This window comes from Anolis sagrei, chromosome 2 (assembly GCF_037176765.1).
Source record: "Anolis sagrei isolate rAnoSag1 chromosome 2, rAnoSag1.mat, whole genome shotgun sequence".
Lineage (NCBI taxonomy): Eukaryota > Metazoa > Chordata > Lepidosauria > Squamata > Dactyloidae > Anolis > Anolis sagrei.
In genome coordinates, this window is record NC_090022.1 from 262,342,239 (window position 1) to 262,355,313 (window position 13,075).

Sequence of the window (13,075 nt, forward strand, 5' to 3'; positions counted from 1 at the left end):
GGAGTGCCTCTGGTGTCGCTGTGAGAAGGTCCTCCATTGTGCATGTGGCAGGGCTCAGGTTCTATTGTAGTAGGTGGTCTGTGGTTTGCTCTTCTCCACACTCGCATGTCGTGGACTCCACTTTGTAGCCCAGTTTCTTAAGGTTAGCTCTGCATCTCATGGTGCCATAGTGCAGTCTGTTCAGCACCTTCCATGTCTCCCAGGCTTCTGTGTGTCTAGGAGGGAGTCTCTCATTCGGTATCATCCACTGATTAAGGTTCCGGGTTTTGACATGCCACTTTTGGATTCTTGCTTGCTGAGATGTTCCTGAAAGTATCTCTCTCAATCTTAGGAAGCTGTTTCCTGATTTAAGGCGTTGGAATGCAGCATGCAACCAACCAAACCAACAATGCTGATGCTTCACAAAATTACAAATCCAAGATTCCCATAGCACTGAGATAACAAATTTTGAAGCAAGTCAAGATGGAAAATTTAGTTCACCAGCATTAAAATTTTTGGACACTAATTTAGACTAGCTTGCTTGGTTTAAGATGGAAAGCAAGGATAGGGTTGAGTTGCATCAGCATTTTCGTGGAAACGAAACTCTAAACTAGTCTTCTGTGAAATAGGTTTTTTTATATATATATAAATGTGCTCTGATAGGTTTTCTAAACACTCGTTTTTCTTTATCATTGTTTTTGTGCACACTGAAGTTTTATTTTCAGCTAGGTTTGAAGTACATTGCCAAAATCCCTTGGTCACCACAAATTCAGATCAATAAACCTCAGCAAACAAATGTTTTCATGAGTTATACAAGGCCATAATTTCTCCAAGTCCCCATCTAAGAAATTGGTATACCTCTGCTAACGAGGGAGGTTAACGATAAACTGCATATTTTTCGCACTGATGTCCTTTAAGAAGTCTTGGGTGAATGCCATCTGTCCTCATTTGCCTGTTTGCTCTGAAGCTGTATATTCATGTCAGTTACTTCTAAAGCTTCAGCTATTGTTGGGCCTGTTTGAGAAAAATTCCTAAGATGCCATTTCCAAATACAATCGTTTGGTTATGAGTCTCTCACACACTGAAAATGAACGGAAAACATTCTTCAACTTCCGTACTAGCTCCCTATCAACTACTGGCATTTATTTCACACATCTGTGTTACTGAAGTCGTGCCACCTCTCGGACTTGCTTCCTGCTCTAAATATATTTAAATAAATCTATGTTGTTGTTCCTATGCTTTTTATGTTCCATTTATTTTCCTCCCTTGTAAATAACTTTGACCTATGAAGGTTCCTGCTTTGTTATCCCCCCTTTAGCAAATGAAAACTTTTCTATTCTAACGGTCATTTAGAAATGAACTGTAAAGATTTTTAAAGGTTTTATTGACCTATGTCAAAAAAGTGTTTTAAAACATTTTCCATCTTTATATAGTTTTATATAGTTTTAACAATAACTGTTGGTATACTACTATACATGTCTTTTCATGTACTTTTAATTCTACTTTCAATTTTTATCATATATCTCAAATCCTAGTTTTTGGAAAGAGGTTGAAGAATTAATAGATGATGGTAGTTTTGTGGATTCTGTTTGTTTGTTTGTTTTCCTTCTCTGATAATTAATTCTAGTCTCCATAAAATAGTTTTTGGTCTTCCATGGCTGCTATCTAGCCACATTTCTTTGAACCATTTTAATCTGCAGTATATATTTCATGGGACCCTTTATTATAATGATATGCAAGGATTTTAAATCTCCCTGAAAATATCAGGCACTGGTACACCAATTTTCTCCAGCTTCGTTTCCAGAAACCACCTTCACTGTACAGCATTTCCCTGTTCTGAAAATAGATGTGACAGTTTTGGGCTTTCTAGGCAGTTTCAGAAATAAGAGGCACACATTTACACACATACGTTTTGGAATTGATATATTCCCCCCACCCACGTCCCTTCCACGGGCCAAACTTGCCAACACAACACTAACCAGATCCTGGAAACTTCAATGCTAGGATGTCAGTTTACTCCACTATGCTTGAGGACTCCCTGTTCACATACATGATAGATATGACCAAGCAGCATCAGAGTGTGGTCAAGATGAGAAAAGTGGACTAAGAGAAAATTTCTACATTATGATGTATAGATGGCACATGAGGCCAGAAAGATGGAACCATTTTTTTTAATGTTAGTTGGAAATTTCATTAGAAGGAACTTTTTACCATATGTGGTGGACATGTCCTAAAGTAAAAGAAAGTGGATTATAATTGATAAGAACATTGAAAACTTTTTTAAAAATTAAAGTACCATTAGAGTTAGAAGCCTTTATGTTGGGACTTACAAATTCAGCACTACCAAGCTGCAAAGCTATTCAATGTTAATCAAGGTGGCAAATTGCAGCATTCACACTTGCCTCAAACAGACAAGAGTTCTTTCTCATTCCCTGGACATTCCACAGATATATAAACCCCATTTTCCTAGTTTCCAACAGACCTCACAACCTCTGAGGATGCCTGCCATAGATGCAGATGAAACGTCAGGAGAGAATGCTTCTGAAACATGGCCATACAGCCTGAAAAAATTACAACAACTCAACATTCGATTAATTTGCACTATTCCTATCAAATCAGGATAGTTGTCCCAATTTGTAAGTTATGCCAACTTAATCTTTGTTTGAAACCTGTATGGAGGATATAGATATTGCTACAGCTGACAGGGAGCTCTGGCGTGGACTAGTCCATGAGATCACAAAGCGTCAGAAACTACTGAATGAATAAATGACAACAAGGGCGATACAGGCCCAATAATGCACTCTTGTTCTTGTTTCCTAACAACTGACAACTGAGGCACATTGGCTCAGATACAGGATGTAATATATGGCCATTATGACTAGTATGAGGAGGAATGGAAGTGGGAATACTGATTGGCATCAATGTACATAATCCACCTTGATCAAGAAAGAATATGAGACAAACAATCAGATCTGAGTCCCGGTGAGTCTGAATGCTTATTGTTTTTCTTATAGTATGTCCTAATATTTGTCACATTTGAGAAAAAAGGAGGATCCATTCTCTACTTCTGTACACAATGTTCTGTTTTATAAGTATGGGAAGTAGGCGTTAAATGCTTTAAAAGCTGCCAAATGCAATAGTAATAGCAAAGGAAGACGTGCTTCCTGTACTTTGAATAGCTGTGTAAGAGAAAGATAGTTTTGCTTAGCCTTTTTGACAAGATCCTACTCCTTTGACTGTATGCCTATTTAATTTATAGGAGTTCTGGGCATCCCCCATGGCATCCTAGCTATCTTATGCTGCATAGATCAGGAATTTTCCCTCTACATTTGTTTTTAAAATGTTTGGGATGCAGCAATGCCATATCAATCATTCAGTGTCTCAGTTCTGAAGTCACAATTCAACAACTCTCTAGTTTCTGCCCTTTTGCTATCAATTTCAGTTTATCCTTCCCATGAAAATAAAGGTAACATGTACTAATTGGAATAAAGGTGTAGTTAATAAAAAACATTTTCACAGAAGGAGCTTATATTTCCTATGAAACATTGACTGTAAGGACCTCATCACAAAGCCCTATGGATTTGTCACCTATCATGGTGAATCCATGGGGTCCCAATGTGGTGTGTGGAGAACCTGTCACTCAATGCCCTACATCGCCTGCCTCACCTTGACCAGCATCCCATTAGGGAAAGCATCTTGACATGAGTTGACATGATGGTAACATATGCTGCGTGCTCTCCTCTTACGGCACAGAGCCCAGCTGGAAATCCCTGTGCATTGTATAATAGGATTCATGTTGGAAGTGGAGAGCAAGTGGCATACAACAGGCAAATCAGCCCACCTGATGAGGTCATAATTAGATCATGTACTTCAGGGAATCAGGATATATTTAATTATTCTAGGAATACAGCCTCAATTAGTAGTCCTGTCACACGGCACAATCATAGTGCTTTGATTCCACTTTCACTGCCTTGGCAACATCCTATGAAAGAATTTTCATCCAAAGATTTGTAGTTCCCTTATGAAACTACACCTTTTGTGTTTGGACATTGTCACATGATTGGTGCTATTCCCCACTGTTGCTGCAATGCAGGATAGTGACAACTTACCATTATGATGATGGGTGGCTCTGTGCAATCACTAGCATTATGTGATTGCAATGCTACCAGCTGTGCAAAGTTGAACTTCCAGTTGTGCAGGTAACTCCACCACCATTCCTGCTGTTGCTATTATTATTATTATTATTATTATTATTATTATTATTATTACTATTATTATCATTATTATTTTGCAGACCTTGTGCATTAAAAAATTAAGTGAGGAGAGCACATCAGATGCCACCTCAGAAGTGTCCTGCAACTGTGGCTTTGGCCATCATTGCAAGAAATTAGGGGGCCAGCAATGTGATTTGCACAATGTCATATGATTGTTCTGGTTCACCATCTCCATGTGACAAAGTCTGTTGTATGCCTTCAAATTGTTTCCAATGTATGGTAGCCCTAAGGCAGCACTATCACAGGGTTTTCAGAGATGGGTTGTCTTTGTCTTCCTCCGAGGCTGACAGACTGGGACTTCTCCAAGGTCACCTAGTGGGTTTCCATGGTCAACTGGGGATTTAACTTCTGTTCTCCCACTGTCTTCCTCGTACACCATGCTGACTCTGCCCTTCTCTTGCAGCCTTCCAAATCTGCTCCAGAATGTCTCTCAAATCTCTTTAGCAAATTGGGGGGCACATGATGGATTGTATACTCTCCTGATTTTGCAGGGACAGTCCTAATCAGTCCTCTGTCATCGAGCTTTTTAAAAATGTCCCAGTTGCTCATTATTCTGCCTACTTTACCTCGTTTTCGTCAGTGTACTTCGGTTTCTGCAAACTGAGTTCAAAAGTAGTTTGCACTCAATTCAATTTACAGAGAGAAGAAGTGGAGCCAGAATCTTGCTCTCCCAGCAGACTCAGGCAAAAGCAAACTGTTGCAGACTCTCCTGCTTTGTATGTTCTTCTTTAATAATAATGCTTTCCATGTTGACACACATATGTGGCATCCTGGTTTTCATCTGTGAAACATTGGAGGAAATGGGACTATCTTTATTGTAGATGGATACATTTGGACTTCTTAGCTCACTAGTCAGTTTAAATTAAAATTTCATTTTACATAATTCTAAATCAATAATATGAACCAAAAATAAATAAAGCAGTAAAATTATAATTCTAGTCTGCATGACTATCTCTGAGTAAGCAGCACCAAAATCCAATGTAATTTAATTCTGAACATGCACATTAATAATTCCATGGCGTGTTACTGGTAGCCTCATAATTTGGACTTCACGTTATACTGTTTAATATGTCAAATGTAGTAGGGATTGGACTTTTGGTACTTTTTAACAGAGCTGAACTCAAACTTTATTAAATTAAAAAAGCTGCTCAATATGCAAATTTTGGAATTCGAATGCAACATCAGAATTCAGATAGTGAAAAATGTTTCAGATCTTTTGGTATGAAATAAAAAGGTTGTCTACCTATATTTCATGATAAGTAGTAACCACAGCAGATTTTTAATTTAACCCAGCGGCGTGATATATTTAGACCTTTGAAAGTTTGGTGCTTTATTTCCCTAAAGAATTGTGGGATATATAATTTAGAACTTTGCCAAAAAAATAATTCAGTTTTGACCTATGAAATAGAGGGATTCAATGTAACTTCTAAAATAAAAACAATCTCGCATCAGCCGGCTGCAGAAAAATTGAGGAACCCCAACTTTTTTCCCTGCCTGCAGTGCTTACCATTGTACCCTAGGGATTTTTGTGTCATTCTTGTCACAAAACTACCAAAACACTTCAGAATCTGTTAAAGGCTGAGAAGTTTACTAAGAATATAAGACTCTTAAAAACCCTGTGATGTTAACAGCAGAGACTAAAGCTGAGATGATAAGTCTCCAGATAGGAAACTGACATTTAAAATGTACACATCATACAGTTCAGTCAATTTTAATACATGACTCTGTAATAAAGCTCTGAACACTTCAGAATAGCAGAAGATAAAACTGGACATACGTGACAGCTTCTCCAGGAATGAGTTCTCCCTTATTGCTGTTAGGGCACCCAACCTGATCTGGTATTGTTAATGTGATGACCTTTCAAACATAATAGAACTTTGATGATTATAAACCTTCTTATTCATTCCCAGTTATTGTTACATGTTCCAGATTAAGGATTATAGAATTATAGGCCCCTTCCACACAGCTATATAAAATCTTACATTATCTGCTTTAAACTGGCGTTGTGGACTCAGATAACCCAGTTCAAAGCAGATATTGTGGATTATCTGCCTTGATATTCTGAGTTATATGGCTGTGTGGAAGGGCCCATAGAATTGTAGGGAACGTTGAGAATCATTTAGGTGAACTTCTAGACAGGTAGGAAATTGACTACATCAGCATCTTATAATTGGTGGACATCCCAATTCTCCTTGAAAACCTCTAACAAAGGACAATCCACCTCCACCTGGGCCAAGAGGAAGGCACATCAAGCCAACCCTGACCAGGACTGCCTTCCACCTGGAAACTGATGTCCTCACTGCAGGAGAACATGTGGATCAAAAACAGAGCTCCACAACCACCTATGGACCCACCACCAAGACACAACACTTGGAGGACCATCATCCTCAGTCTACAAGGGAGCACCTATGAAGAAACCTAAGACCTCAGCCAATTCGTTCTACTATCAAATAATTCATACTACCAAAATGTTCTTCATAGATATCCGACCTCCCAGCAACCATGAGTGTTGTCTTGAAAAATGTACATGTTCTTCATTTGTTAAAATTTGTTAATTTTCTTTGAGCAACATATTCTGTGCAACTATAGTTGATGTTTAATGGCAGGATCAGGAACTGTTCTTTGATATGAGAAATTATATTTTGACCTTTGTAACATGACCGGAGTCTCCCCCTGTGAAGTCAGAAGTGGTCATTTCAGATTTTGGTGCTGAAATCCTATGACATGGCCCAATCTTATCTAATAGGCTTTGGTAAGAGGCTGTTATAAGCTAGTTTCCATATAAAGGCTTGTAGTCAAAGTGCTGAACTAGTCACCCAGGTAATCCACAAAACTAAACAAGACAAAGAAAATCTTGGAAACCTGATTGAACAAAAATAACATTCATATGCAGGTTCTCATTTTTCATCAAAGACCGGAAGGCTTGCATACAATTAGAGCTTTAAAATTACTATTTAGATTACCCTTCCAGGATCCACCAATTATCATGCCTAATGCTGGCTGCATGGCTAAATGCAAGAGCATGACTCAAAATCAACATCTCCAAACTCTGTTCATCAGTCCTGCGCTAAACATCCTTAGGCATTCAGGCTCCTTTAAAAAAAATTAAATGCTTAGGCTGGATTAATCCAATATTTTTGATGTTCAAAGCAAAAGGCTAGATGTCCACCTCTATTTCTTATGTACATAATCATTACCATCATCATCACTATTTATTTGTCTTATGACTTCTATGCTATCAATATATACATGGTGCTGTAAAAAAATGTAAAACAATTCAACTCTGTCCAAAGCTTACAATCTTTTAAAAAAGGAATACCAAGATTCCCAACCTTTTTTTGACCACTTTGACCAGGGACCACTCTCCAACATTAGTACCAAAAGGGTTACGAATCAGTTTTTGGTCAACTTGAGATTCGGTTTGGTTGTTTGGGGGTGCTGTTTCAAAAAATTGTATTGGATAGGCCACATCAGCTCTAGTTTTTGATATAGAACATATGCTATCCAGTAGCCGCCATCTCTTCATCCACAGAAAATCATGTTTAATCAGCCTCGGCACTATAAGAGGGTTTCACGAGACCAGTCACTCTCATTGCAGCAGTGTAACAATTGCGAGCCCGTGAACCATATTTTAGTCCTTGCGGACCACTGGTGGTCCACAGACCACAGGTTGAGAACCACTGGTCTAAAACAAATACCTAAATAGTCCAAATACATGAAAACTAAATATGCAAAATATAAAGGTGAAATTGCAAATCCAGTATGGTGTAGTGTAGTGAGTGCTGCATTTGAGCAAAGACTGGGGAATTCTAATTCCTATTCAGCCATGCAAACCCAGTGGGCGAGTCACATTTTCTCAGAATCCTAAGAAGGAACAAGGACCCCCCCCCCCCAATCTGCAGATCTTGTCAAGGACCCCCATTCCAACAGATTTGCCTTAGGGCCAGGATAAGTCACAAGCAACATACAATTAAAACAACAACAGCAGCAAAATTTAAAATTAAACTGGAATTCCACAATGACTTTAAGAACTAAAGTGCATAACTGAATTTCAGATCTCAGAATCAGCTGGCCACGCTCATCATGACTTTGCAGGAATTGAGAGTGGGAAGTACGCAGCAAAAACATTGTCCCTAGGCTAGGTCAGAAGCCAGCATGGAAAGGCTGAGCCACATCTCACTTCTCTGTGGGAAATCACCTTCAGGTAGTGATTCAGGCTACCAGCCATAACTTTTCCCTAGCAAGAATCACTTCCTCTGTTTATTTCATGCCCATATTATTGAAGATTTGACAATAGACATTATGCAAGAGTCAGAATCACCTACCTACAAAGCCACAGTCATTGCTAACACTGCAGAAACTAACGCACCTATTCATAATTGGGGGAAGAAGGAGTTAGAATGGAAGGAATACTTCATGCCCTTGATTTATAATGCGGTCACGCAGCCATATGTATTTCATAATATTCCTATAGAGGTAAGTCAAAGAGACGATCAAAATATTGTCCTCACTCTAAACCAACTTCATGATGTCACCACATAAGTAATTTAATTTGACTTCACAATGATGTTAGGAAGCCACTGCAGAATGATTAATTCCTATCCTGTATTGTCAAAGGCTTTCATGGCCAGAATCACTGGGTTGTTGTAGGTTTTTTGGGCTATATGGCCATGTTCTAGAAGCATTCTCTCCTGATGTTTCACCTGCATCTATCGCACGCATCCTCAGAGGTTGTAAGGACCTAACATGGTCATATAGCCCAAAAAAATCTACAACAGCCCAAATCCTATCTTCTTTTTTCATAACATGATCCTAGTCGGTTTTTTGATAAATTCCCACCAAAGACTTCTTCAAAACAGGCCAGGGGATTGTCTATACTAACAAAAAGTAGTGGACTCACTCAAATTGAAGTGTCTCTCTTTTCATTTTTGAATTGTAAACTACTTTTTTAAAGTTACACTAGTTTGCCTTGCTTCAGGCAAAGAGGAGGAGGCACTTCAGAGTTTGCCAGAATGGGTCCTATTCAGTCAAATCCAGACAGAATATGGGTGTCATCACCCTTTCCCTGCACTCATCAGTTCAAGGAAAGGGATGAATTGTGGCTGTGTTGCCACCACTGCTATGGAGCTTCCCGCGAATCCCTACCCATCATTTGCAGCCCTGCAGACATCAGAATGTGGCACTCACACCACCAACATAAAGAAGGGGATCAATCCCCCCTCATTCCTCCGGGTTGTGTGGATGCCGCTGCCAATTGCAGAACAGATGCCCATGAGACCAGGGAGAAGGATGGAGGGAGGTTGCTTCCCTCTCTCATGAAACTTCACAGTTGATTCTATGGTCAGCTAGGAGCAACGATGGCAGCGATATGGAGGAGGTAAGATGTGTGCCACCCCACAGAGTGCCTGTGTTAACCAGGTAGGTGAGCAACACACCCCGTATGTATGTGCCAAATGCAAAATAGATGTATAGGTGGCTAAATCTCTGTAGATCAGCCCTAAGAAAGCTTACCAGATCATAGGGAAATGCAGCAGTATATTTGGTAAGCACCTATATTTAAAGAACAATCTTAAGTTTGGGTTGTTGTGAGTTTTCCAGGCTGTATGGCCATGTTCCAGAAGCATTCTCTCCTGACGTTTCACCCACATCTGTGGTAGGCATCCTCGGAGGTTGTGAGGTCTGTTGGAAACTAGGAAAGTGGGGTTTATATATCTGTGGAATGTTCAGGGTGGGAGAAAGAATTATGTCTGTTTGAGGTGGATGTGAATATTGCAATTGGCCGACTTGATTAGCCTTTAATGGACTTCCAGTTTCAAGGTCTGGCTTCTTATTGCCTGGTGAAATCCTTCATTGGGAGGTGATTAGCTGGTCCTGATTGTTTCTTGTCTGGAATTCCCCTTCGACAGTCCATTAAATCTAAGTTTGCCTGCTCTGTTATAATTGGCCTCTTGTTTTTCACTTTATATGTAGTTTAGTAAAAGTTTTTTTTAGAGTCAACCAGTCCCCAGTTTTTCAAAACAGGTTAAAATGATTATTTGCTTACAGTATAACAATGTCTAGAAAGTCACAGATCCCTCCCTACCTCTTAACACAATCCTAGACATGCCTTCTCAAATGTAAGTAAGTATGTCCCTTGGTTTCTACTGGGTTATACCCAGCCTTAGACTCTGAAATTATATACCCAAACCCAGGTATAATCCAGACTGTTGTTTTCTGTTTTTTCTTGGCAAAATTAGAAAACTTTAAAGTAAAACCAATTGAGAAAGAATGATTATAGAATGTGGGTTGCTGTGAGTTGTATATTCCAGAAGCATTCTCTCCTGACATTTTGCCCACATCTAAGGCAGGCATCCTCAGAGGTTGTGAGGTCTGTTGGAAACTAGGTAAGTGGGGTTTATATATCTATGGAATGTCCAGGGTGGGAGTTTTATTTCATTTTATAATGTTTTATTTTAGAATGATCTATATAAATAAAAATGTAATGTTCATTTGTGGGATTAACATAACTCAAAAACTACTGGATGAATTGACACCAAATTTGGACACAATACACGTATCTGGACAACGAGTGACCATCACTCATAAAAACACTGAAAAACGCAGTGGAAGAGACTTAAAAAGCAAAAAAAACAAAACCCCAAAATACATTACAACTCATGCACAAAACCACATATATGCACAAACATACACACACACACACACATATATATATATATGCATATATTCACACACAAAACACATATACAGACTGGGCCACAGCAACGCATGGCATGGGATGGCTAGTAAATAATATGTTTAAAACAAGAGCATTTGTATATTTACTATCTTAATATTGTTTCTAAAATCTATATAACTTGAACACTTATACATAAGGAAATGGACAGTATCTAAGCATTACTCATCTTGATCACTTTTTATCATTTATTTTTAAGAAAATTAACATTTTATGTTTCCTTGAGACTATGTAAGACTTGAGGAGACAAAATAATTATCTGTTTTACTAATTTTGATGGTTTCTTCTGCTTTGATTATTTTTGCCTGCTCCTAATAAAGTGGTAGAGCCAAAGAGGTCCCTTGTGTTTCAAGATCCATTTGTAATTTCTTTTCAAATATATTATCTTTTGGACTGTATCTTGATAAAAACGTTAATGACTTCCATTTTCCTGCACTTTGATGGGGATAGCAAGCTTTCAGTTTCATTCAGGATTTCTTGATTTGTTACTCTGGCCTTTTCTTTCTGTTTCAGGAGCGACTTGAGAAACTGCAAGTCACTTCTGGTGCAAGAAAATTGGCCGTCTGCAATGACATTGCCCAGGAGACACCCAGATGTTTTGAAGTTTTACCATCTTTGTGGGGGGCTTCTCTCGTGTCCCTGCAAGGGGAGCTGGAGCTGACAGAGGGAGCTCATCTGTGCTCTCCCCGGATTCGAACCTCCGACTTGTTGGTCTTCAGTCCTGTCGGCACAAGTGTTTGACCCATTGTGCCACCGGGGGCTCAGTAACTAAAAATTAGCATGAACAAGACTGTGGAAGATTTAATCAATGTCTGAGCAGGCATCTTGTGAGTTCATTGCTAAGACTAGAACCAAGCGAACATCAAAGTTACCATTATTTCCCACTGCATAACCTTGAAGACAGATGTCACTACATGTAATTTGGTATGTTTATACACAAATGGTTCTCCAAATCCTTCCCTGCTGATGATGCCAAGTGATAAAATATCAGGAATGGGATCCGGGGCTGGTGCTGGCTGATTATATTTGATGGAATAGGACAATTAAGATATTAACAATATGTCCATAAAAGGAACTGTTCATATATGAGAACCTCCCATTTCATCTCATACAAACAAAAGGTAAACAAAAGCACTGGGTTCCAACCCATCCACTATGATCAATGGAAATATGAATGTCCTGAGTATGTTCTATCTGTCCAGCATACAGGAACAATCCTTTAAAATATTTATTTATTTATTTGCTTTATTTCTATACCGCATTTTTCAGTCCTTAACAGGCGAAATAAAGAATATTCAACAGTCTTATAAACACGCCATAACATTTTCACATTCACAACTATTTTTCTATCCTTAAGTCTTAATTCACTTGCTTTGACATTTTAGGAAAACATAAAACAGCTAATCACTTCCAACTTCAAACAAATTGTCTTTTGACATACAAAGCGTGTCTCCAACATCTCAAATGTGTATGCTTGCCACAGATGCAGGCGAAATGTCACAAGAGAATGCTTCTAGAACATGGCCATACAACCCTAAAAACCTACAACAACCCATCTCAAATTGTATTTATTAAGGCCCCACAGCTTGCATTAAATCGGTCTGGGCTGTCCACTTACCAGTTGCTGACACTGCAAGGATGGGTGGCCCACATTCTGTACTTGTGGGGACCTAACTGGTGGGATCTCTCGCTTCTGGTCTAAGGGCAGGATGGATTCAGACAACGTGGAGGGACAGTGTTCCAAATGACTTAAGAAAGGGAACAGGAACAATCCCTTCGTTCCTCTCTCTCTCCCCCTTTCTTTTTCTCAGATGAGTTCTGTACCTTCAGAAAGAAGGAAGGAAGGGAGGGGAGAGGAAGTCAACAACCCTGAGCTTTCCTGCAAAAAAAATAAGGAAACGACAGATAGCCATCTCGTTTTCTCTCAAACAAAATGTTTGGAAAAATAAATATCACCAAACCAAAAGAAATTCCTCAAGTATTATATCTTTATGATGGATTTTGTAGGCTGTAATTTATAACTCAATGGGTGGAATGCCATCAAAACAAACACAATGTTCCAAAAGCAGAGCCTTGCTTGAGGAGTAGG

At 39.0% G+C, this 13,075-nt stretch overlaps 1 protein-coding gene across 2 annotated transcripts in view; it reads right to left on the reverse strand.

The window, feature by feature from the left end:
• ZNF366 (zinc finger protein 366) overlaps positions 1 to 12,791 on the reverse strand; it is a 35,238-nt gene extending 22,447 nt beyond the window's left edge. For both annotated transcript variants that reach the window (XM_060761687.2, XM_060761686.2), the window contains exon 1: positions 12,605 to 12,791. The gene's annotated coding sequence lies outside the window, so the exon portion shown is untranslated. The remainder of the gene's footprint in view (positions 1 to 12,604) is intronic.
• Between the last annotated feature and the right edge of the window lie 284 nt (positions 12,792 to 13,075).